The 25,264-nt window shown below is 45.6% G+C and overlaps 2 non-coding genes across 2 annotated transcripts; both read left to right on the forward strand.

Annotated features, from left to right (window-relative positions):
* Window positions 1-6,408: 6,408 nt before the first annotated feature.
* Window positions 6,409-6,490, forward strand: TRNAS-AGA (transfer RNA serine (anticodon AGA)). The gene has a single exon. It is a non-coding gene; the product is annotated as a tRNA-Ser (tRNA).
* Window positions 6,491-19,077: 12,587 nt separating this feature from the next.
* TRNAS-AGA (transfer RNA serine (anticodon AGA)) lies at window positions 19,078-19,159 on the forward strand. The gene has a single exon. It is a non-coding gene; the product is annotated as a tRNA-Ser (tRNA).
* Window positions 19,160-25,264: the final 6,105 nt, after the last annotated feature.

Below are 25,264 nucleotides of genomic sequence, written 5' to 3' on the forward strand. Positions count from 1 at the left end.
ATCTATTACAGACCCAATGAAATCACAGTGACTTCACTAGTAGACTGCAGACTAAACCAACACCAACAAATCAGGCCATGGACCTTTTCAGAACGAAATGTAACTATTACACTGCTTTTTATTTTTAATAAAAAATGCATATAAATATGTGACATAACTTAAAAGGTTTTGTAAATGTTTTTAAAATCATCAATCAAGCCAAATTACTTTTAAATAACATGAACAAATAACAGCCGGCATTTTCGAATAGCTGACAAATTCACCACATAGTAGAAAATCAGCTAAAGAGTGCGAAAAGCGGTGTGGTTGGAGGGAAAATGGGTGGGAATGGCGGGCAAATTCTATAGATTTCACTTAGCAATGGTCGTTAAATGGGTGGGACATACAGCCAAACTACATATATCCATCTTCATATGTTAACCTGCATTGAATGCATTACAAACCTGCATTCAAAGTCCCTATTCAAGTTCTCATGTTAACGCTCTTATTTTAATGACAATAGTTTAGGCTTTATAAGTAGCGCTTTCAGTGCCACCCAATAGCCAAAACAAATGAAGCATTGGTCCGTTAAGTTCTTCATTGAGTAACTCCACCCACTCTAGGCTCTGCCTCCATGACCCGCCAACCTGGGCCCTGTTAGAGGATTTGTCCCTTACGAGAGACGGAAGGACGACAGGACACATCTGCTTCTTTCACCATTTATTTAATTAATTGCTCTCACTTCCCTTGGTGGGCTTCTCCTCTTCCTCCTCCCGCCTCACACTTAACTTAACCCTTTGCAGTCCTCCTTCTCCCTCGTAACAACTCCCCCTCACATATCTCCTTATATTCAAATTACACTTCTTCGATGAGTCTGCATGCTCTCTTGATGAGTCATTGGGTGCGGCCCTAAGCTGGGTATCCTTCCCTACTCCCTCTGAGGTTGGAGGATGTCACTCTGCCTCTTCGATCATTCCTCAGGGTATGTTTGTCCCTTGCCCAATGTTATCCTCTGGCTTGAAATGTCTATAAAGAATGATACACTCCTTGTGATGGCCTTCTGTGCGATGGCGACCGTCATCATTGTCCCTTTTATTTCTGTCAAACCGTGTGTCCCTTCTCTTCTGCATGCATTGTTTCACTAGCACTTCTTCTCCTTCTTCGAAGTTTTTCTCCTTTGCTCCCTGGGTCTGGTCTGTCCTTTCTTTGGCTGCTTCCTTTGCCGCAACATCCCGTTCTCTGATCTCGTCTTCTAGTGTTGCTCGGTCTTCCAGGCTCATCCGAGTCTTGATGGCCCCCTTGGGTAGACGTGTCTTGATGTGGTAGGTCCTCGGGTGGCACTCTGGTCACAGAATGTGGTGTGTTTCGGTAGTGGCGGAGCATGCATCGGTGGGCCTATTGGATTGGTATCTCCTCGATGGCTGCCCTTTATATCGTTCCTTTGATTGATTGCATGAACCGCTGTGCTATCCCGTTGGCCTGCGGCCATCAGGGTGTTATCCGCTGGCGGTTAAATCCTAGGTGTCTTGCGAATCTCTGGAATTCGTGGCTGTTACACAGCGATCCATTGTCTGTCTTTACTGTGGTGGGGATGCCCCATTCGCTGAATACTTCGTCCAGGATACCGACCAGTTGGGTGAAGGCTGTGGACTGGGATTGTTTAATGATGGGGAACCTGGAGAATTCGTCTATGATCACCAGCAGGTGGCCCCCCTCTTCGAGTGGCCCATAGAAGTCCATTGCGACCGCTTTCCACACCTCTTTGGGGATGCTTGTCGTCTGTAGGGGGAGTGGCGGATGACTCATGGCGGTGCATTGACATGGAAGGCAGCTCCTTACCATCTCTTCTACCATGTATTTAGATCTTTTCTGTTAACTCGTTCGCGTTGGGGCGACAGCCTTTTGTAGTCCTTCCATTTGTTTGCAATTGTGAGCATCCTAGCCCACCTAGTCGACGGATCTGCCTGTGTTGCTATGTCTTCAATGGTGAGTGTGGGTGGTAGAGCCTGCTCCGTGAAGTAACACAGGTAATCTGCATCTCTCCCTCGTGGCGACTCCCTATGATTTGTCGGGGGCCTCGAGATGTAGTCGGCCGGCTTGTTGTCTCCTGCCGGTCGGTGACCGATGCAGTAGTCATACACTTGGAGGCGGATACCCCACCTCTCTATTCGGGGGCTAATTCTGTCCTTGGCTTCCCGAATAATGATGGAAGGGCCTGGTGGTCCGTCACGGGCATGAACATTTTTCCTACTGCAAAGTGCTGGAAATACTGGCATGCCCACCCCGCTGCTAAGCTTTTATTCACCGCCTGCGAGTATGCGCACTCCGTGGGGATAACTGCTTAATTAGGCTACGACGCATCTCGCTGGAGCGTCTGGCTTCTCCCGTTGCACTAGGATGGCCCATAGGCCTACCGGGCTGGCGTCTATGACGAGCTTGGTGTGCCAGCTTGGGTTAAAGTATGCTAGGTGTTTTGCGCTAGCCAGCTCCCTTTTGATTGCATCAACTTCCCTCTAGCAATCTCCTGACCACCTAAAAGGTTTGTCCTTTCTCAGAAGTCGCTGCAGCAGCTCGGCTGTAATGGTGTACCTTTCCAGATAGTGGGCGCAGTATCCTGCCATTCCCAGGAAAGATCTAAATTCCCCAATGTTGATAGGTTCATTGAGCTTGTTGATCGCCCGTACCTTGTCGGGGTCGGGCTTCATCCCTTCCCCGGAGAACATATGTCCATAGAACCTAAGTTTGTCTCTTCTGATGTTGCGTTTCTCATAGTTCAACATGAGTCCTGCTGTCCTCAGTATTTCACGAACTTCCAGGAGAGCTTTGCATGCTCCTCTTGCATGGTAATGTAAACCAGGATGCTGTCTGAGTAGTTGAATGCTCTCCAGACTGGAAGGAGTAGGTGCCTGATAGTTCCTTCAAAGATCTCCGCGGCGGAGGAGATACCAAAATGTAGCCTTTTGTACCAAACGAGGCCGTCATGCGATGCGAATGTCGTTATCCCTCTGCAATCGAGGTGCAGCTCGAGCTGGTGGTACCCCTGATTGATTTCAAGTTTTGAGAATTTTGTGGCACAGTTCAGACTGACAATCATGTCTTCAATTCTGGGCCCTGGGTGCCACTCCTTCTCTATGGCGGTGTTGGCTACACTCATGTCAACATAGAGGCGTAGTTTTTTTGCCCTCCTTTGGCACCACTACCAGTGGTGAGATCCACGGGGTGGCCCCTGTCGCTCCTTCAATGATGTCATTGTCCAGGACCTGCTGCAGTTCCTGCGACACGGCCGCTTGTAAATGGAAGCCCACTCTGCGCGGGTGTTGTGGGACGGGCTTGATCTGGCTGTTGATGTGGAGGATGATCACTGTTCCTTTCAGTTTGCCCAGCCTTTGAAACAGTTTGTGAAACATTCCTTTGATCTGTTCCTTGGTGAGCGGGCACCCCGCTAGGTGGCAGATTGACCCACGGCTTGGCTGGCTGCCTGTGCACATCACCATGTCTCGTTCGTTGAAGTGGATGTCGATCAGGCCAAGCGCTTCTGCGGTACGGTAGCTGAGGAGACATTTACCTTGGACAGGGCAGCGCAGCACAAGGATGATGGCGTTGATCCTTTTCCCTTTGAATAAGAATGATTTCTCAAATTGTCTGATTGACTGTGGTGGTATGCTGGCTCCCCATTGAAAGATTCTTGCTTTGGACTGCAACAACTTTTACGAGTTCCCTGTAAGTCTAAAATCTTCTTCCCCCATGATGTTGACGGTCACTCCGGTATCGATGAGGAATGTGTGCATGACTGTGTCCATCGTTAGCCTCACCTTCGGAGCATCACTGCCTTTATGTGTTCCCTGGATGAAGTTCACAAACTCGTTTGGGACTTCTGGGTCTAGGAGGAGAACTCGTCCCAGTTGGTATATTGATCCTCGGGGTGGCCATGTGTTTCTTCATAGTATTCCAGTTGAAATAATGTCTCATTCACGGAGGCTTCACTGTATTCTCCGCTGTGTACCATTGACCTTATCATCCGCCTCGATGGTTGCAGGTAGGACTTGCACTGTCTGCACTGTGGGAACAGTTGAGCTGGTCTGTATGGCATCCTCCAGCTCAGTCGTGTCGCCTGTGGCTGGCACGTCGGCGAGAACGGTCTCCCTTACCGGCACACTATCTGGAAGTGATCTTCTCTGTCACATCTGGAACACCTCTGAGTCATCGCCGGGCATGGCCCTGTGTATTGGAACAGTTAGCCAAAACGATAACACTACCGCTAGAGCCGTGTTCCTGTTCTCGGTTGGGTTTATGCCTCTCTCTGCTGCGTTTTCGGCAGAGTCTGGTGGCCTGTGGTGTTTCTCTCCCCTTCTCTGCCTCCGGTGAATGCCACAACCGTCACTTCTCAGTCCATTTTCTTTTTTGGCGTCTCAATGGCAGAGGCCTGTATTTCCTCTCTCTCATGCATCCTCGCCATATCTACCACCTCGTTAATCGATAGGGGTTTTTTCAGGAGTTGTTTCCGGAGTACGGATGACAGACAACCTTCTATGACATGGAGTCGGATCACGTCTTCATCCGAGAAAGCAGAAAATTGGCAGTGGACGAGTTTCTGTCGGAGTGCCGTTACAAACTCCTCCACCGTTTTGTGGGAGGCCCGACAGCAATGGTTGAACACATATCGCTCATAGTACCTGTTCAAATGTATAATGAGCTTCCTGTCCAATGCGGTGACAAGTGTCTTGTACGTGTTTCTGTCTCCTGGCGGCATGGCCTTGATGATGCCGTTTATCTCTGCCCAGCCAGTTTCGTGAAAATGTCTTTGAGTACTGGAGACTTTTCTTCCCCCACTGCCTTGATGAAACCGGCAAAGTCATCGACCCATATTGTCTATCTGGGCCCTCTTTCTGCTTGTGATAAGAGGCTGAATGGTGCTGGTTTCCATAGGAATGCTAAGCTGCTTGCGGTGCGCATGGGTGCGTCTTGTCCATCTGCTTGGTCCACCATGTTCTTTGCGTCTCAAGCCCGTAGGATGGGCACCTTCTGGCTGTGTTCCATTTGGGACTTAGTTGTGCCCAGGGAGCCTGGACAGAGTGGAGTAGGACCCCAGCGCAGGACCAGGCGTGGTTGTCATAGCTGGGGTGGGTGTTTACTCACAACATGCCTTGTGAGCCATACAACAGTGTATGACTAGTTTTCATTTGTTTCCTTTCCCCTTACAGGTGCCTAGTGTTGATGGGGTCTTGTCCCTCAGTTATCGGTGCTAGGACTGGCAGCCCTGCCAGTTCGTCTTTTTAAAAAAATATTAATGGCTGCTCTGGGGGCAGCGTGCTGCTACAGGTGCCAGTGTCCCTGTTGTATTGTTTTTTTTTCTTTTCTCCCCGGCCTTGCTTGTTTCTGGGGGCGGGGCTTGTCGCTGTTGCTTGGGCCTGAGGGGGCGGGGCTTGTCATTGTGTTGCTAATGCTGCCAGCTTCCCAAAGTTATGCTGCGTGATCTCCTGCATGCGTGTGAACTCGCTCACCATGAGGGTACAGCGGACGGCGCTGCTTCTCTTCTCGGTTCTCTTTCCTCCGTCGTGGGTGCCGCAGGGAGGGCTGGAGGCTGCAAGGCCAGCCCTGCGGACCAAAGGACACCGGGTGGCAGTGTGGTACGTGAAGCTCACACAGAAAGGACAGTGTAGTGCTGGTTCAAGGAGAACGAGGTTTGTGACTTGCGAGAACGAGGTTAGTGACTCGCTTTATCCTGGCCGCCAATTGTTAGAAGGATTTGTCCCTTAGGAGCGACGGAAGGATGACATGACACGTCTGCTTCTTTCACCATTTATTTCATTAATTGCTCTCACTTCCCTTGGCGGGCTCCTCCTCTTCCTCCTCCGGCCTCAGACTTAATTTAACCCTTTGAGGTCCTCCAACTCCCTCGTAACAGGACCCTATGTTCTTTTTTGACCACAGGGCCCTTTGCCTTAAATCTGCCACCAACTCAGCCTCTGTATCACAACCTCACTAACAGGTCAAAACTGTCAGCAAGATAAAGAACGATATGTGTGTAACATTAGAGCACGAGCAGGCAGCCATCCAACTCTACTTCTGTCTCCGTCTTGTGTGTGCTAATCCACCTTCATTGTGGGTGGCCATATCAACAGCATTAGTCGTGTACATATACAGCAGGAGCAGATTTCCCATTCCCTGTCAAGGGCAAGTCTCTTGACCAGATTCCGGGAAAAGAAGGAGTGACCTTGGTATGGGTAACAGTGATCGCCCTGAGAATGTGCTCCTGTAACATTGTCTGACAATGCTAGAATGTCTCCATCGTTGATGAAAACCATGAGTGAATCATAGTAATGTTGATAATATCATGACTGTGTGAAGTGCCTAACTCAATGCCCAACTGTTCAAAATGGTCTGACCTTGCACACACTGTCATATGGACATTCAGGAGATCACGGACAGGTAGTCGTGGCCGAGCGGTTAAGGCGATAGACTAGAAATCTATTGGGGTTTCCCCGCGCAGGTTCGAATCCTGCCGACTACGGGTCTGTTTTTTTTCTATATTGCACTTCAACCCTATGAGATATGTACAAATCCAAATATAAAAAAATCATTGTAATGCAACAATCGAAGGATCGTCTTACACTTGAATGTTTTGCTTTGGGCCTTCAATGGCTACTTTTGTTTTCTGACTGTCACAAGTTTTCATGAATCAAAACCAGCCCATCCGGACGAGTGAGTGACAGGCCAACATGCTCATATAAGGCATCAGGGCGCCTGCTTCTGTTACTGAAATAAGAGGGCCCATGATGAGAGGGAGCCACAAAGACACAGAGAAGAGACAGCTCCAGAGAAAAGACAGCCAATGCCGCGCGACCAGCACAAGAGGATGCTGAGATGTACAGGTTCTTATGCAGACACTGGAGTAAGCAGCCTCACTAAGAGGGACATGGCGAAGGCAGCGGCTCCAAAAATAACTTTCCTGAATGAACTTCTTCAATGTTTTTTAGACAGCTGTGTTCCTCTGTACTCACATTACGAAAGTGCAGAGCTTTCGGTCAATATCGTTTTTGTTTTTTCAAAAAGAATTCCGTGATATACTTCCAGCTTACTTGTACAGCAACTCTTCCTTTGGCGCTGTATCTGAAATGGACGGAGGTGAGTTGAAACACTACGTACAAAGAGTTGCGCATGTGGCGCTGTGGCTTAGATGTTTAAAGCGCCTGTCTAGTAAACAGGAGATCCTGAGTTCGAATCTCAGCAGTGCCTGCTTCTTTTAAAGCACTTTTTCGAACACGTTGAAGAAAGGGCTTTTTCCAACTAAGCATGAAGGTGCTGGACAGGGACTCATTGCTCCTTTTAGTTAAATGCTTTAATTAAGAGTTGTATTTGATCATAAAAAAGGTTCTGGGGGAGCAGTTTCTAGGAGGAAACTTTAGAAACCTCTGCCCCATATAAAATCACCTAATTTTTAATTGACTCAATTTTTAGTAGCTGAACTATCAATAACTGTAACTAAGATCCTCAGGCCGACACACACGTTTGGAAGCCAGTAACATTTTTTGTATGGTGAGCATTTTTAACAAAGAAAATGTGTTCACTATCCAGAAGCCATGGTGTGAGTCTTACAATACCACACTAAAGGCTAGTAAGAGGCTAACTGAATCACTTCTTTGTCAGATAAGGTACAATGAGAGTAAATGATTTCCCGAGGATCACACACTTTGGTTAAATGGTGATGCCAGGATTTGACTCCAGTCTTCACTTTATGCACTTTACCATATACCTTCTCAACTCAAGTTGATGGAGGTCACTTTTTAAAGGGATCCTACAACACCTCCTCTGGGTTTTACAACTGAAGTATGGTGATTGAAAGACACAGAAGAACAAGCACATGCATGATATGATCACCTGATTGTAGCCATTATTTTACACAGCAAGGCACCTGTTTAGCTGTGTCCCATTTGTTATCCTCCATCATTCAGACTTTGTTAGGTACATCCTACTAACAATAGTCACTCCCGAATAACCTACTCACTGCTTTACCTGCAGCCATCTAGCTGAAATCACTTTTATTTCAAATCCTCTGATAAAATATAAATGGCCAACATGTATTGAACAGAGAGAGGCTCACAGTATTGTGGGATCGCTATTGAATTGCGCGCGCTATTTACCGCTCAAGAGTCCTAGATAAAAAGGTTGGCAGCAAGTTATATCCTGCCCTGAAGCTTCCCACAAAACTTGTTTCCAGTAAACAGAAAATATATCGTGGTTCAGGTGGATATCTTGCGCTCAAACCATACACTTTTGCTTTAGTAACAAAAATTAATATTTTACCAGTCCAACCTCCTTATCCATATATTCTTTCCAAGTCAATCAAAGAGTCAATTGACATAATGTATCTAAAAAATGAGTGGTTTTAATTCTTCATGCAAACACACAGCCGACACGTGTTTCGACCTCAGCTCATATATGCTTCCTATATCTTTTAGATTTTAGTTCTCAATGCCCGGCGGTTTCTTTTGAGCATTTATTTCAATCCTCCCGTAATCTTATAATTGTTATGAGCTCCAAAGTTCAAGAAATACCATTTAGTGGGCTGAATCCCAGGCTCCAATCTTGAAAAACACTCCAAAGGGCCCTTTGTATTACGGGAACTTACAATACTCACCTAATTTCTGACCCAATACAACCATTCCTACAGGATTGAAATAAATGCTCAAAAGAAATCGCCGGGCATTGAGAACTAAAATCTAAAAGATATAGGAAGCATATATGGGCCTTGAGAACGACCTGAGGTCGAAACACGTGTCGGCTGTGTGTTTACATGAAGAATTAAAACCACTTATTTTTGAGATACATTATGTCAATTGACTCTTTGATTGACTTGGAAAGAATCTATGGATAAGGATGTTGGACTTGTAAAATAATAATTTCTGTTACTAAAGCAAAAGTGTATGGTTGGAGCGCAAGAGATCCACCTGAACCACAATATAATTTCATGTATTGAACAGAGCCTGTGTCACTCAGTTTCTCTGTTTCTTTCTATTTGCTGGAAAGGCAAATCAAAATAAATAAGTACATAAGTGAATAAAAACAGGAATAGAGCTTCACCAGCCTTAGCTCAGAACTTTGTCTTTGAACTCTGGCTGGGAACAGCTCACCCTGCTCCCACAAAGCACATGTGCCAGCAGGCCACTGTTCACTTTGCCTGCCACAAGAAAGGATCCTGAGAGAAAAAGGTGCTTGCGTGCTCTTAAACATTGTACATGTCATGAGAATTGGTATAGCAGAATAAAGTCTGATAGCACACAGACCATTTTCATTTAATTAATTACAATTACACATAGGCCCATCCCAATGTATACAGCTTTTTAATCGAGTGTCAGGTGAAGAGTTATAAAATGTACAAGGAATTCTTACGTTTTATTTCAGCACTTGGTTTAGTAGACTCCTGGCGTCTGCTGATCTTGAGTATATGCTACATTCTACACTACATGAAACCCATTCTTGTATTGATTTTCTATGCATGTCCACGTCTCAGTCTAGTATGATAGTTGAATCTTCGATTGATAGTGCTGTTATATCGAACCATGCTCCAGTAATTACCATTTTTGATACTGACAACACAGAAAACGGCTCTACTAGATGGAGATTTAAAAACATTTGAGTAAATTACAGAAAATTTGAGGATTCTTTCGATACCTTTCATCAGCAATTATTTGAAATTATTAAGGACTCTGAGACTCTGACTCTTCTCCTGTCAACAACTGGGATGCATATGAAGCAGCATTGAGAGAACATATTTTTCTCCTATTTAGCCAAAAAGAAAAAAAGAAAGAGTTATATACTGTATTTAGTAAACTAAATAAGCTTGAATAAAATACAGTGAAAAGCCTGATGATAGTATTTTTTTAAATATTTTATCCTTACGTATTAATATTACAAATTAATTATCCAAACAAGCTTGCAGTGTTATACTTAAACACAAATCCCAAACATATCGAACGTCTAATAAAGCTAGAAGGGGTCTTGCTTCGTATCTAAAAATTTAAAAGGAATGGTCTAGGATATCTGGTATTAAGAATGACTCTGGGCGTATGATTTCCTCAGATAAGGATATATTAGACATCTTCAATAAATAGTATCAGAAACTGTTTGCATCAGAGCATACAGAAAGGTGAGTTGACGTCACATGTTGTTTTGTGCAAATGAATAGAAATTCGAACCCTAATATGGATTTAAGTTCCCTAGATACTCCCCTGCATATTGAAGACATACGTAAAGTCATTAAAGATTTAAATAAGGGTAAAGTTCCTGGTTCTGATGGACAGACAATGTATTGGTTTGCACATTTTGCTTCTAGTTCAGCCCCCAAATCAGTTAAGCTGTTCAATTACTTCTATAGTATAGGAACACTTATGTAAACACCTGTGTATAGGCGCGTTATAAATGCTATATCATATCATATCATATCATAACATTCTTAAGGTCTTTTACTGAAGCCCTTTTGATACTTTTTCCAAAGCCTGGCAAAGATAATGAACTCACTAAGAATTAAAGACCAATTTAATTGATTAAATCTGATTGTAAATCTTCACCAAAATATTAGCAAAACACAATAGACTTTTTTATGTCTAAATTAATTCAATCAGATGAAGTAGGTTTTGTTATAGGGCAGGTCCAACCTTGAAATTCACAACCTGTTTCGTGCTCTTCGTAGTCGGAGACATATTTATGAGCCATGCAGCGGCTGGTAGGAGCAGCAGAAGGCGCAGGAGTGCTCCGCTCCCATGCCCAGCCTCGGAGAGATAAAGGAATCCAGTGGCTGCCTGCCTGCACAGCACAGCACACGGTACGCAGGCCGCACATCTGTTAAAAGGAAGGCTCAATTCTTTTTTAATTACTGTTACTTTGTTTGCAACAGAATAGAATCGGTAAACCGCTGCAAACGAAGTAACGGTAATGAAATACGAATGCCACTGCTCACAGCATTTTTACAGGTATACCATTTCATGCTTACCCGAAGATGGAGGGCATTAGCAGCGCTTGCCAACCAGCTATGCTACTTACACCACGATTCGGTTAAAGAAAATGGCTACCTTGCAGAAAAATCATCTATTACAGACCCAATGAAATCACAGTGACCTCACTAGTAGACTGCAGACTAAACCAACACCAACAAATCAGGCCATGGACCTTTTCAGAACGAAATGTAACTATTACACTGCTTTTTATTTTTAATAAAAAATGCATATAAATATGTGACATAACTTAAAAGGTTTTGTGAATGTTTTTAAAATCATCAATCAAGCCAAATTACTTTTAAATAACATGAACAAATAACAGCCGGCATTTTCGAAGGAAAATAGCTGACAAATTCACCACATAGTAGAAAATCAGCTAAAGAGTGCGAAAAGCGGTGTGGTTGGAGGGAAAATGGGTGGGAATGGCGGGCAAATTCTATAGATTTCACTTAGCAATGGTCGTTAAATGGGTGGGACATACAGCCAAACTACATATATCCATCTTCATATGTTAACCTGCATTGAATGCATTACAAACCTGCATTTAAAGTCCCTATTCAAGTTCTCATGTTAACGCTCTTATTTTAATGACAATAGTTTAGGCTTTATAAGTAGCGCTTTCAGTGCCACCCAATAGCCAAAACAAATGAAGCATTTGTCCGTTAAGTTCTTCATTGAGTAACTCCACCCACTCTAGGCTCTGCCTCCATGACCCGCCAACCTGGGCCCTGTTAGAGGATTTGTCCCTTACGAGAGACGGAAGGACGACAGGACACATCTGCTTCTTTCACCATTTATTTAATTAATTGCTCTCACTTCCCTTGGTGGGCTTCTCCTCTTCCTCCTCCCGCCTCACACTTAACTTAACCCTTTGCAGTCCTCCTTCTCCCTCGTAACAACTCCCCCTCACATATCTCCTTATATTCAAATTACACTTCTTCGATGAGTCTGCATGCTCTCTTGATGAGTCATTGGGTGCGGCCCTAAGCTGGGTATCCTTCCCTACTCCCTCTGAGGTTGGAGGATGTCACTCTGCCTCTTCGATCATTCCTCAGGGTATGTTTGTCCCTTGCCCAATGTTATCCTCTGGCTTGAAATGTCTATAAAGAATGATACACTCCTTGTGATGGCCTTCTGTGCGATGGCGACCGTCATCATTGTCCCTTTTATTTCTGTCAAACCGTGTGTCCCTTCTCTTCTGCATGCATTGTTTCACTAGCACTTCTTCTCCTTCTTCGAAGTTTTTCTCCTTTGCTCCCTGGGTCTGGTCTGTCCTTTCTTTGGCTGCTTCCTTTGCCGCAGCATCCCGTTCTCTGATCTCGTCTTCTAGTGTTGCTCGGTCTTCCAGGCTCATCCGAGTCTTGATGGCCCCCTTGGGTAGACGTGTCTTGATGTGGTAGGTCCTCGGGTGGCACTCTGGTCACAGAATGTGGTGTGTTTCGGTAGTGGCGGAGCATGCAGCGGTGGGCCTATTGGATTGGTATCTCCTCGATGGCTGCCCTTTATATCGTTCCTTTGATTGATTGCATGAACCGCTGTGCTATCCCGTTGGCCTGCGGCCATCACGGTGTTATCCGCTGGCGGTTAAATCCTAGGTGTCTTGCGAATCTCTGGAATTCGTGGCTGTTACACAGCGATCCATTGTCTGTCTTTACTGTGGTGGGGATGCCCCATTCGCTGAATACTTCGTCCAGGATACCGACCAGTTGGGTGAAGGCTGTGGACTGGGATTGTTTAATGATGGGGAACCTGGAGAATTCGTCTATGATCACCAGCAGGTGGCCCCCCTCTTCGAGTGGCCCATAGAAGTCCATTGCGACCGCTTTCCACACCTCTTTGGGGATGCTTGTCGTCTGTAGGGGGAGTGGCGGATGACTCATGGCGGTGCATTGACATGGAAGGCAGCTCCTTACCATCTCTTCTACCATGTATTTAGATCTTTTCTGTTAACTCGTTCGCGTTGGGGCGACAGCCTTTTGTAGTCCTTCCATTTGTTTGCAATTGTGAGCATCCTAGCCCACCTAGTCGACGGATCTGCCTGTGTTGCTATGTCTTCAATGGTGAGTGTGGGTGGTAGAGCCTGCTCCGTGAAGTAACACAGGTAATCTGCATCTCTCCCTCGTGGCGACTCCCTATGATTTGTCGGGGGCCTCGAGATGTAGTCGGCCGGCTTGTTGTCTCCTGCCGGTCGGTGACCGATGCAGTAGTCATACACTTGGAGGCGGATACCCCACCTCTCTATTCGGGGGCTAATTCTGTCCTTGGCTTCCCGAATAATGATGGAAGGGCCTGGTGGTCCGTCACGGGCATGAACATTTTTCCTACTGCAAAGTGCTGGAAATACTGGCATGCCCACCCCGCTGCTAAGCTTTTATTCACCGCCTGCGAGTATGCGCACTCTGTGGGGATAACTGCTTAATTAGGCTACGACGCATCTCGCTGGAGCGTCTGGCTTCTCCCGTTGCACTAGGATGGCCCATAGGCCTACCGGGCTGGCGTCTATGACGAGCTTGGTGTGCCAGCTTGGGTTAAAGTATGCTAGGTGTTTTGCGCTAGCCAGCTCCCTTTTGATTGCATCAACTTCCCTCTAGCAATCTCCTGACCACCTAAAAGGTTTGTCCTTTCTCAGAAGTCGCTGCAGCAGCTCGGCTGTAATGGTGTACCTTTCCAGATAGTGGGCGCAGTATCCTGCCATTCCCAGGAAAGATCTAAATTCCCCAATGTTGATAGGTTCATTGAGCTTGTTGATCGCCCGTACCTTGTCGGGGTCGGGCTTCATCCCTTCCCCGGAGAACATATGTCCATAGAACCTAAGTTTGTCTCTGCTGATGTTGCGTTTCTCATAGTTCAACATGAGTCCTGCTGTCCTCAGTATTTCACGAACTTCCAGGAGAGCTTTGCATGCTCCTCTTGCATGGTAATGTAAACCAGGATGCTGTCTGAGTAGTTGAATGCTCTCCAGACTGGGAGGAGTAGGTGCCTGATAGTTCCTTCAAAGATCTCCGCGGCGGAGGAGATACCAAAATGTAGCCTTTTGTACCAAACGAGGCCGTCATGCGATGCGAATGTCGTTATCCCTCTGCAATCGAGGTGCAGCTCGAGCTGGTGGTACCCCTGATTGATTTCAAGTTTTGAGAATTTTGTGGCACAGTTCAGACTGACAATCATGTCTTCAATTCTGGGCCCTGGGTGCCACTCCTTCTCTATGGCGGTGTTGGCTACACTCATGTCAACATAGAGGCGTAGTTTTTTTGCCCTCCTTTGGCACCACTACCAGTGGTGAGATCCACGGGGTGGCCCCTGTCGCTCCTTCAATGATGTCATTGTCCAGGACCTGCTGCAGTTCCTGCGACACGGCCGCTTGTAAATGGAAGCCCACTCTGCGCGGGTGTTGTGGGACGGGCTTGATCTGGCTGTTGATGTGGAGGATGATCACTGTTCCTTTCAGTTTGCCCAGCCTTTGAAACAGTTTGTGAAACATTCCTTTGATCTGTTCCTTGGTGAGCGGGCACCCCGCTAGGTGGCAGATTGACCCACGGCTTGGCTGGCTGCCTGTGCACATCACCATGTCTCGTTCGTTGAAGTGGATGTCGATCAGGCCAAGCGCTTCTGCGGTACGGTAGCTGAGGAGACATTTACCTTGGACAGGGCAGCGCAGCACAAGGATTATGGCGTTGATCCTTTTCCCTTTGAATAAGAATGATTTCTCAAATTGTCTGATTGACTGTGGTGGTATGCTGGCTCCCCATTGAAAGATTCTTGCTTTGGACTGCAACAACTTTTACGAGTTCCCTGTAAGTCTAAAATCTTCTTCCCCCATGATGTTGACGGTCACTCCGGTATCGATGAGGAATGTGTGCATGACTGTGTCCATCGTTAGCCTCACCTTCGGAGCATCACTGCCTTTATGTGTTCCCTGGATGAAGTTCACAAACTCGTTTGGGACTTCTGGGTCTAGGAGGAGAACTCGTCCCAGTTGGTATATTGATCCTCGGGGTGGCCATGTGTTTCTTCATAGTATTCCAGTTGAAATAATGTCTCATTCACGGAGGCTTCACTGTATTCTCCGCTGTGTACCATTGACCTTATCATCCGCCTCGATGGTTGCAGGTAGGACTTGCACTGTCTGCACTGTGGGAACAGTTGAGCTGGTCTGTATGGCATCCTCCAGCTCAGTCGTGTCGCCTGTGGCTGGCACGTCGGCGAGAACGGTCTCCCTTACCGGCACACTATCTGGAAGTGATCTTCTCTGTCACATCTGGAACACCTCTGAGTCATCGCCGGGCATGGCATTGTGTATTGGAACAGTTAGCCAAAACGATAACACTACCGCTAGAGCCGTGTTCCTGTTCTCGGTTGGGTTTATGCCTCTCTCTGCTGCGTTTTCGGCAGAGTCTGGTGGCCTGTGGTGTTTCTCTCCCCTTCTCTGCCTCCGGTGAATGCCACAACCGTCACTTCTCAGTCCATTTTCTTTTTTGGCGTCTCAATGGCAGAGGCCTGTATTTCCTCTCTCTCATGCATCCTCGCCATATCTACCACCTCGTTAATCGATAGGGGTTTTTTCAGGAGTTGTTTCCGGAGTACGGATGACAGACAACCTTCTATGACATGGAGTCGGATCACGTCTTCATCCGAGAAAGCAGAAAATTGGCAGTGGACGAGTTTCTGTCGGAGTCGCGTTACAAACTCCTCCACCGTTTTGTGGGAGGCCCGACAGCAATGGTTGAACACATATCGCTCATAGTACCTGTTCAAATGTATAATGAGCTTCCTGTCCAATGCGGTGACAAGTTTCTTGTACGTGTTTCTGTCTCCTGGCGGCATGGCCTTGATGATGCCGTTTATCTCTGCCCAGCCAGTTTCGTGAAAATGTCTTTGAGTACTGGAGACTTTTCTTCCCCCACTGCCTTGATGAAACCGGCAAAGTCATCGACCCATATTGTCTATCTGGGCCCTCTTTCTGCTTGTGATAAGAGGCTGAATGGTGCTGGTTTCCATAGGAATGCTAAGCTGCTTGCGGTGCGCATGGGTGCGTCTTGTCCATCTGCTTGGTCCACCATGTTCTTTGCGTCTCAAGCCCGTAGGATGGGCACCTTCTGGCTGTGTTCCATTTGGGACTTAGTTGTGCCCAGGGAGCCTGGACAGAGTGGAGTAGGACCCCAGCGCAGGACCAGGCGTGGTTGTCATAGCTGGGGTGGGTGTTTACTCACAACATGCCTTGTGAGCCATACAACAGTGTATGACTAGTTTTCATTTGTTTCCTTTCCCCTTACAGGTGCCTAGTGTTGATGGGGTCTTGTCCCTCAGTTATCGGTGCTAGGACTGGCAGCCCTGCCAGTTCGTCTTTTTAAAAAAATATTAATGGCTGCTCTGGGGGCAGCGTGCTGCTACAGGTGCCAGTGTCCCTGTTGTATTGTTTTTTTTTCTTTTCTCCCCGGCCTTGCTTGTTTCTGGGGGCGGGGCTTGTCGCTGTTGCTTGGGCCTGAGGGGGCGGGGCTTGTCATTGTGTTGCTAATGCTGCCAGCTTCCCAAAGTTATGCTGCGTGATCTCCTGCATGCGTGTGAACTCGCTCACCATGGGGGTACTGCGGACGGCGCTGCTTCTCTTCTCGGTTCTCTTTCCTCCGTCGTGGGTGCCGCAGGGAGGGCTGGAGGCTGCAAGGCCAGCCCTGCGGACCAAAGGACACCGGGTGGCGGTGTGGTACGTGAAGCTCACACAGAAAGGACAGTGTATGATATGATATGATATGGTATTTGTAACGCGCCTATACACAAGTGTTTCAAGGCGCGACGAGGCAGGGAGGGAGGGAAACAAGGGGAAGACAGACAAACGATCCTACTAGGCCAGGTGTCATTCAGATCGGGCAAGTGCAGAGGTAAGGGGAAAAGGAGAAAGTGCAGGGGGAGGAGGTGGGGGGGAAAGTGCAGTACACGGTAAGTAGCGTAATAAAATAATAAATAATAAATAAAAGGGCCAGCTGGTGGCAAGTGCGAGGTAAGTGCAGAGCAAGTGCTAGAAAGGGGGCTGTAGGGATACAGTGACAGTCCCACAGTGCAGGGGGAGCCAGGGAGGCAGTGCAAGTGGAGAGTGGCTGGGCCCTGGACCGAGGTCGCTGAGAGTGGCCAAGATGCAGGTATAGTGCAGAATTTCAGTGGGGAGTTAAGCAGGTTTAGCAGGGGAGAGGGAGAGAGAAGGCAGAAGCGAAGAGGAAGGTTTTGAGGTGCTTCCGGAACCGGAGATGGTTCTCCTCAAGTTTCAGGGAGGCAGGAAGGCTGTTCCAGAGGGAGGCCCCTGCTGCGGAGAGAGATCTACCCCCAGCTCGTTGCTTCGAGAAGCGGCTGACCATGAGGGAGTTGGAGACGGATGAGCGAAGGGCTCGTGAAGGAAGATATTTAGGAAGAGAGAGTTGAAGGTATTTAGGCCCCAGGCCCCAGAAGGCCTTGTGGACAATGCAGAGGGTTTTGAACTTAATCCTCGCAGCCACTGGGAGCCAGTGAAGAGATTTCAGTCCTGGAGAGATACGGTCCCTGGGCTTGAGGCCAAGGACAAGTCTTGCAGTTCTGTTCTGGATAAGTTGCAGAGGGCGGAGAGTGGAGGCAGGCAGATTAAGATAGAGGCTGTTACAGTAATCCAGCCTTGAGAGAACCAGGGCTCGGGAGACAGTGAGCTTCTGGGGGAAGGAGAGGAAGGGAAGAATACCTCTGAGGAGGTGCAGCTGGTAGTGTGACTTCTTAGAGACGTCAGATATATGAGGAGAGAAGGAGAGTGTGGATTCGAAGATGACCCCAAGGTTTTTAGCCTTGCAGGTAGGGGCAGGAAGGGGGCCAAGGGAGGCCGGCCAGAGAGCTGCAGGGAAGGAGGGAGTGGGTGTGCCGATGAGTAGAATCTCAGTCTTACTGGCATTAAGGCAGAGGTCATTGGCGGCACACCATTCCTGGATAGCAGACAGACAGTCGGAGATGAGGGAAGAAGAGGAGGAGGCCGAGGGTAGCCTGAAAATGAGCTGGGTATCGTCCGCATAGCACTGGAAGTGGGGGCAGAGAGCGGCGATGCGGTGGGCAAGGAGTGCCAGATACTGGTTGAAAAGCCAGGGAGAGAGGTTGGATCCCTGGGGGACACCACAGGTGGAGAAAAAGATGTCGGAGAGGAAGGAGCCCATTTGGACCTGGGAGGGTCGACCGGAAAGGAAAGAGGTCAGCCATGCCAGAGCCTGACCAGTGATACCCAGGTTATCACGGAGACGGTTGAGCAGGATGGAATGGTTGACAGTGTCAAAGGCAGAGGAGAGATCGAGCAGAATGAGAACACAGGGAGTGTTGGAATCGAGGTTCAGGAGCAGGTTCAAGGAGAACGAGGTTTGTGACTTGCGAGAACGAGGTTAGTGACTCGCTTTATCCTGGCCGCCAATTGTTAGAAGGATTTGTCCCTTAGGAGCGACGGAAGGATGACATGACACGTCTGCTTCTTTCACCATTTATTTCATTAATTGCTCTCACTTCCCTTGGCGGGCTCCTCCTCTTCCTCCTCCGGCCTCAGACTTAATTTAACCCTTTGAGGTCCTCCAACTCCCTCGTAACAGGACCCTATGTTCTTTTTTGACCACAGGGCCCTTTGCCTTAAATCTGCCACCAACTCAGCCTCTGTATCACAACCTCACTAACAGGTCAAAACTGTCAGCAAGATAAAGAACGATATGTGTGTAACATTAGAGCACGAGCAGGCAGCCATCCAACTCTACTTCTGTCTCCGTCTTGTGTGTGCTAATCCACCTTCATTGTGGGTGGCCATATCAACAGCATTAGTCGTGTACATATACAGCAGGAGCAGATTTCCCATTCCCTGTCAAGGGCAAGTCTCTTGACCAGATTCCGGGAAAAGAAGGAGTGACCTTGGTATGGGTAACAGTGATAGCCCTGAGAATGTGCTCCTGTAACATTGTCTGACAATGCTAGAATGTCTCCATCGTTGATGAAAACCATGAGTGAATCATAGTTATGTTGATAATATCATGACTGTGTGAAGTGCCTAACTCAATGCCCAACTGTTCAAAATGGTCTGACCTTGCACACACTGTCATATGCACATTCAGGTGATCACAGTCAAGTAGTCGTGGCCGAGCGGTTAAGGCGATAGACTAGAAATCTATTGGGGTTTCCCCGCGCAGGTTCGAATCCTGCCGACTACGGGTCTGTTTTTTTTTCTATATTGCACTTCAACCCTATGAGATATGTACAAATCCAAATATAAAAAAATCATTGTAATGCAACAATCGAAGCATCGTCTTACACTTGAATGTTTTGCTTTGGGCCTTCAATGGCTACTTTTGTTTTCTGTCACAACTTTTCATGAATCAAAACCAGCCCATCCGGACGAGTGAGTGACAGGCCAACATGCTCATATAAGGCATCAGGGCGCCTGCTTCTGTTACTGAAATAAGAGGGCCCATGATGAGAGGGAGCCACAAAGACACAGCTCCAGAGAAAAGACAGCCAATGCCGCGCGACCAGCACAAGAGGATGCTGAGATGTACAGGTTCTTATGCAGACACTGGAGTAAGCAGCCTCACTAAGAGGGACATGGCGAAGGCAGCGGCTCCAAAAATAACTTTCCTGAATGAACTTCTTCAATGTTTTTTAGACAGCTGTGTTCCTCTGTACTCACATTACGAAAGTGAAGAGCTTTCGGTCAATATCGTTTTTGTTTTTTCAAAAAGAATTCCGTGATATACTTCCAGCTTACTTGTACAGCAACTCTTCCTTTGGCGCTGTATCTGAAATGGACGCAGGTGAGCTGCAACACTACGTACACACAGTTGCGCATGTGGCGCTGTGGCTTAGATGGTTAAAGCGCCTGTCTAGTAAACAGGAGATCCTGAGTTCGAATCTCAGCAGTGCCTGCTTCTTTTGAAGCACTTTTTCGAACACGTTGAAGAAAGGGCTTTTTCCAACTAAGCATGAAGGTGCTGGACAGGGACTCATTGCTCCTTTTAGTTAAATGCTTTAATTAAGAGTTGTATTTGATCATAAAAAAGGTTCTGGGGGAGCAGTTTCTAGGAGGAAACTTTAGAAACCTCTGCCCCATATAAAATCACCTAATTTTTAATTGACTCAATTTTTAGTAGCTGAACTATCAATAACTGTAACTAAGATCCTCAGGCCGACACACACGTTTGGAAGCCAGTAACATTTTTTGTATGGTGAGCATTTTTAACAAAGAAAATGTGTTCACTATCTAGAAGCCATGGTGTGAGTCTTACAATACCACACTAAAGGCTAGTAAGAGGCTAACTGAATCACTTCTTTGTCAGATAAGGTACAATGAGAGTAAATGATTTCCCGAGGATCACACACTTTGGTTAAATGGTGATGCCAGGATTTGACTCCAGTCTTCACTTTATGCACTTTACCATATACCTTCTCAACTCAAGTTGATGGAGGTCACTTTTTAAAGGGATCCTACAACACCTCCTCTGGGTTTTACAACTGAAGTATGGTGATTGAAAGACACAGAAGAACAAGCACATGCATGCTATGATCACCTGATTGTAGCCATTATTTTACACAGCAAGGCACCTGTTTAGCTGTGTCCCATTTGTTATCCTCCATCATTCAGACTTTGTTAGGTACATCCTACTAACAATAGTCACTCCCGAATAACCTACTCACTGCTTTACCTGCAGCCATCTAGCTGAAATCACTTTTATTTCAAATCCTCTGATAAAATATAAATGGCCAACATGTATTGAACAGAGAGAGGCTCACAGTATTGTGGGATCGCTATTGAATTGCGCGCGCTATTTACCGCTCAAGAGTCCTAGATAAAAAGGTTGGCAGCAAGTTATATCCTGCCCTGAAGCTTCCCACAAAACTTGTTTCCAGTAAACAGAAAATATATCGTGGTTCAGGTGGATATCTTGCGCTCAAACCATACACTTTTGCTTTAGTAACAAAAATTATTATTTTACAAGTCCAACCTCCTTATCCATATATTCTTTCCAAGTCAATCAAAGAGTCAATTGACATAATGTATCTAAAAAATGAGTGGTTTTAATTCTTCATGCAAACACACAGCCGACACGTGTTTCGACCTCAGCTCATATATGCTTCCTATATCTTTTAGATTTTAGTTCTCAATGCCCGGCGGTTTCTTTTGAGCATTTATTTCAATCCTCCCGTAATCTTATAATTGTTATGAGCTCCAAAGTTCAAGAAACACCATTTAGTGGGCTGAATCCCAGGCTCCAATCTTGAAAAATACTCCAAAGGGCCCTTTGTATTACGGGAACTTACAATACTCACCTAATTTCTGACCCAATACAACCATTCCTACAGGATTGAAATAAATGCTCAAAAGAAATCCCCGGGCATTGAGAACTAAAATCTAAAAGATATAGGAAGCATATATGGGCCTTGAGAACGACCTGAGGTCGAAACACGTGTCGGCTGTGTGTTTACATGAAGAATTAAAACCACTCATTTTTGAGATACATTATGTCAATTGACTCTTTGATTGACTTGGAAAGAATCTATGGATAAGGATGTTGGACTTGTAAAATAATAATTTCTGTTACTAAAGCAAAAGTCTATGGTTGGAGCGCAAGAGATCCACCTGAACCACAATATAATTTCATGTATTGAACAGAGCCTGTGTCACTCAGTTTCTCTGTTTCTTTCTATTTGCTGGAAAGGCAAATCAAAATAAATAAGTACATAAGTGAATAAAAACAGGAATAGAGCTTCACCAGCCTTAGCTCAGAACTTTGTCTTTGAACTCTGGCTGGGAACAGCTCACCCTGCTCCCACAAAGCACATGTGCCAGCAGGCCACTGTTCACTTTGCCTGCCACAAGAAAGGATCCTGAGAGAAAAAGGTGCTTGCGTGCTCTTAAACATTGTACATGTCATGAGAATTGGTATAGCAGAATAAAGTCTGATAGCACACAGACCATTTTCATTTAATTAATTACAATTACACATAGGCCCATCCCAATGTATACAGCTTTTTAATCGAGTGTCAGGTGAAGAGTTATAAAATGTACAAGGATTTCTTACGTTTTATTTCAGCACTTGGTTTAGTAGACTCCTGGCGTCTGCTGATCTTGAGTATATGCTACATTCTACACTACATGAAACCCATTCTTGTATTGATTTTCTATGCATGTCCACGTCTCAGTCTAGTATGATAGTTGAATCTTCGATTGATAGTGCTGTTATATCGAACCATGCTCCAGTAATTACCATTTTTGATACTGACAACACAGAAAACGGCTCTACTAGATGGAGATTTAAAAACATTTGAGTAAATTACAGAAAATTTGAGGATTCTTTCGATACCTTTCATCAGCAATTATTTGAAATTATTAAGGACTCTGAGACTCTGACTCTTCTCCTGTCAACAACTGGGATGCATATGAAGCAGCATTGAGAGAACATATTTTTCTCCTATTTAGCCAAAAAGAAAAAAAGAAAGAGTTATATACTGTATTTAGTAAACTAAATAAGCTTGAATAAAATACAGTGAAAAGCCTGATGATAGTATTTTTTTAAATATTTTATCCTTACGTATTAATATTACAAATTAATTATCCAAACAAGCTTGCAGTGTTATACTTAAACACAAATCCCAAACATATCGAACGTCTAATAAAGCTAGAAGGGGTCTTGCTTCGTATCTAAAAATTTAAAAGGAATGGTCTAGGATATCTGGTATTAAGAATGACTCTGGGTGTATGATTTCCTCAGATAAGAATATATTAGACATCTTCAATAAATAGTATCAGAAACTGTTTGCATCAGAGCATACAGAAAGGTGAGTTGACGTCACATGTTGTTTTGTGCAAATGAATAGAAATTCGAACCCTCATATGGATTTAAGTTCCCTAGATACTCCCCTGCATATTGAAGACATACGTAAAGTCATTAAAGATTTAAATAAGGGTAAAGTTCCTGGTTCTGATGGACAGACAATGTATTGGTTTGCACATTTTGCTTCTAGTTCAGCCCCAAAATCAGTTAAGCTGTTCAATTACTTCTATAGTATAGGAACACTTATGTGAAACACCTGTGTATAGGCGCGTTATAAATGCTATATCATATCATATCATATCATAACATTCTTAAGGTCTTTTACTGAAGCCCTTTTGATACTTTTTCCAAAGCCTGGCAAAGATAATGAACTCACTAAGAATTAAAGACCAATTTAATTGATTAAATCTGATTGTAAATCTTCACCAAAATATTAGCAAAACACAATAGACTTTTTTATGTCTAAATTAATTCAATCAGATGAAGTAGGTTTTGTTATAGGGCAGGTCCAACCTTGAAATTCACAACCTGTTTCGTGCTCTTCGTAGTCGGAGACATATTTATGAGCCATGCAGCGGCTGGTAGGAGCAGCAGAAGGCGCAGGAGTGCTCCGCTCCCATGCCCAGCCTCGGAGAGATAAAGGAATCCAGTGGCTGCCTGCCTGCACAGCACAGCACACGGTACGCAGGCCGCACATCTGTTAAAAGGAAGGCTCAATTCTTTTTTAATTACTGTTACTTTGTTTGCAACAGAATAGAATCGGTAAACCGCTGCAAACGAAGTAACGGTAATGAAATACGAATGCCACTGCTCACCGCATTTTTACAGGTATACCATTTCATGCTTACCCGAAGATGGAGGGAGTTAGCAGCGCTTGCCAACCAGCTATGCTACTTACACCACGATTCGGTTAAAGAAAATGGCTACCTTGCAGAAAAATCATCTATTACAGACCCAATGAAATCACAGTGACTTCACTAGTAGACTGCAGACTAAACCAACACCAACAAATCAGGCCATGGACCTTTTCAGAACGAAATGTAACTATTACACTGCTTTTTATTTTTAATAAAAAATGCATATAAATATGTGACATAACTTAAAAGGTTTTGTAAATGTTTTTAAAATCATCAATCAAGCCAAATTACTTTTAAATAACATGAACAAATAACAGCCGGCATTTTCGAAGGAAAATAGCTGACAAATTCACCACATAGTAGAAAATCAGCTAAAGAGTGCGAAAAGCGGTGTGGTTGGAGGGAAAATGGGTGGGAATGGCGGGCAAATTCTATAGATTTCACTTAGCAATGGTCGTTAAATGGGTGGGACATACAGCCAAACTACATATATCCATCTTCATATGTTAACCTGCATTGAATGCATTACAAACCTGCATTTAAAGTCCCTATTCAAGTTCTCATGTTAACGCTCTTATTTTAATGACAATAGTTTAGGCTTTATAAGTAGCGCTTTCAGTGCCACCCAATAGCCAAAACAAATGAAGCATTTGTCCGTTAAGTTCTTCATTGAGTAACTCCACCCACTCTAGGCTCTGCCTCCATGACCCGCCAACCTGGGCCCTGTTAGAGGATTTGTCCCTTACGAGAGACGGAAGGACGACAGGACACATCTGCTTCTTTCACCATTTATTTAATTAATTGCTCTCACTTCCCTTGGTGGGCTTCTCCTCTTCCTCCTCCCGCCTCACACTTAACTTAACCCTTTGCAGTCCTCCTTCTCCCTCGTAACAACTCCCCCTCACATATCTCCTTATATTCAAATTACACTTCTTCGATGAGTCTGCATGCTCTCTTGATGAGTCATTGGGTGCGGCCCTAAGCTGGGTATCCTTCCCTACTCCCTCTGAGGTTGGAGGATGTCACTCTGCCTCTTCGATCATTCCTCAGGGTATGTTTGTCCCTTGCCCAATGTTATCCTCTGGCTTGAAATGTCTATAAAGAATGATACACTCCTTGTGATGGCCTTCTGTGCGATGGCGACCGTCATCATTGTCCCTTTTATTTCTGTCAAACCGTGTGTCCCTTCTCTTCTGCATGCATTGTTTCACTAGCACTTCTTCTCCTTCTTCGAAGTTTTTCTCCTTTGCTCCCTGGGTCTGGTCTGTCCTTTCTTTGGCTGCTTCCTTTGCCGCAGCATCCCGTTCTCTGATCTCGTCTTCTAGTGTTGCTCGGTCTTCCAGGCTCATCCGAGTCTTGATGGCCCCCTTGGGTAGACGTGTCTTGATGTGGTAGGTCCTCGGGTGGCACTCTGGTCACAGAATGTGGTGTGTTTCGGTAGTGGCGGAGCATGCAGCGGTGGGCCTATTGGATTGGTATCTCCTCGATGGCTGCCCTTTATATCGTTCCTTTGATTGATTGCATGAACCGCTGTGCTATCCCGTTGGCCTGCGGCCATCACGGTGTTATCCGCTGGCGGTTAAATCCTAGGTGTCTTGCGAATCTCTGGAATTCGTGGCTGTTACACAGC

This window comes from Ambystoma mexicanum, chromosome 1p, assembly GCF_040938575.1.
Source record: "Ambystoma mexicanum isolate Mex_15411 chromosome 1p, UKY_AmexF1_1, whole genome shotgun sequence".
NCBI lineage: Eukaryota > Metazoa > Chordata > Amphibia > Caudata > Ambystomatidae > Ambystoma > Ambystoma mexicanum.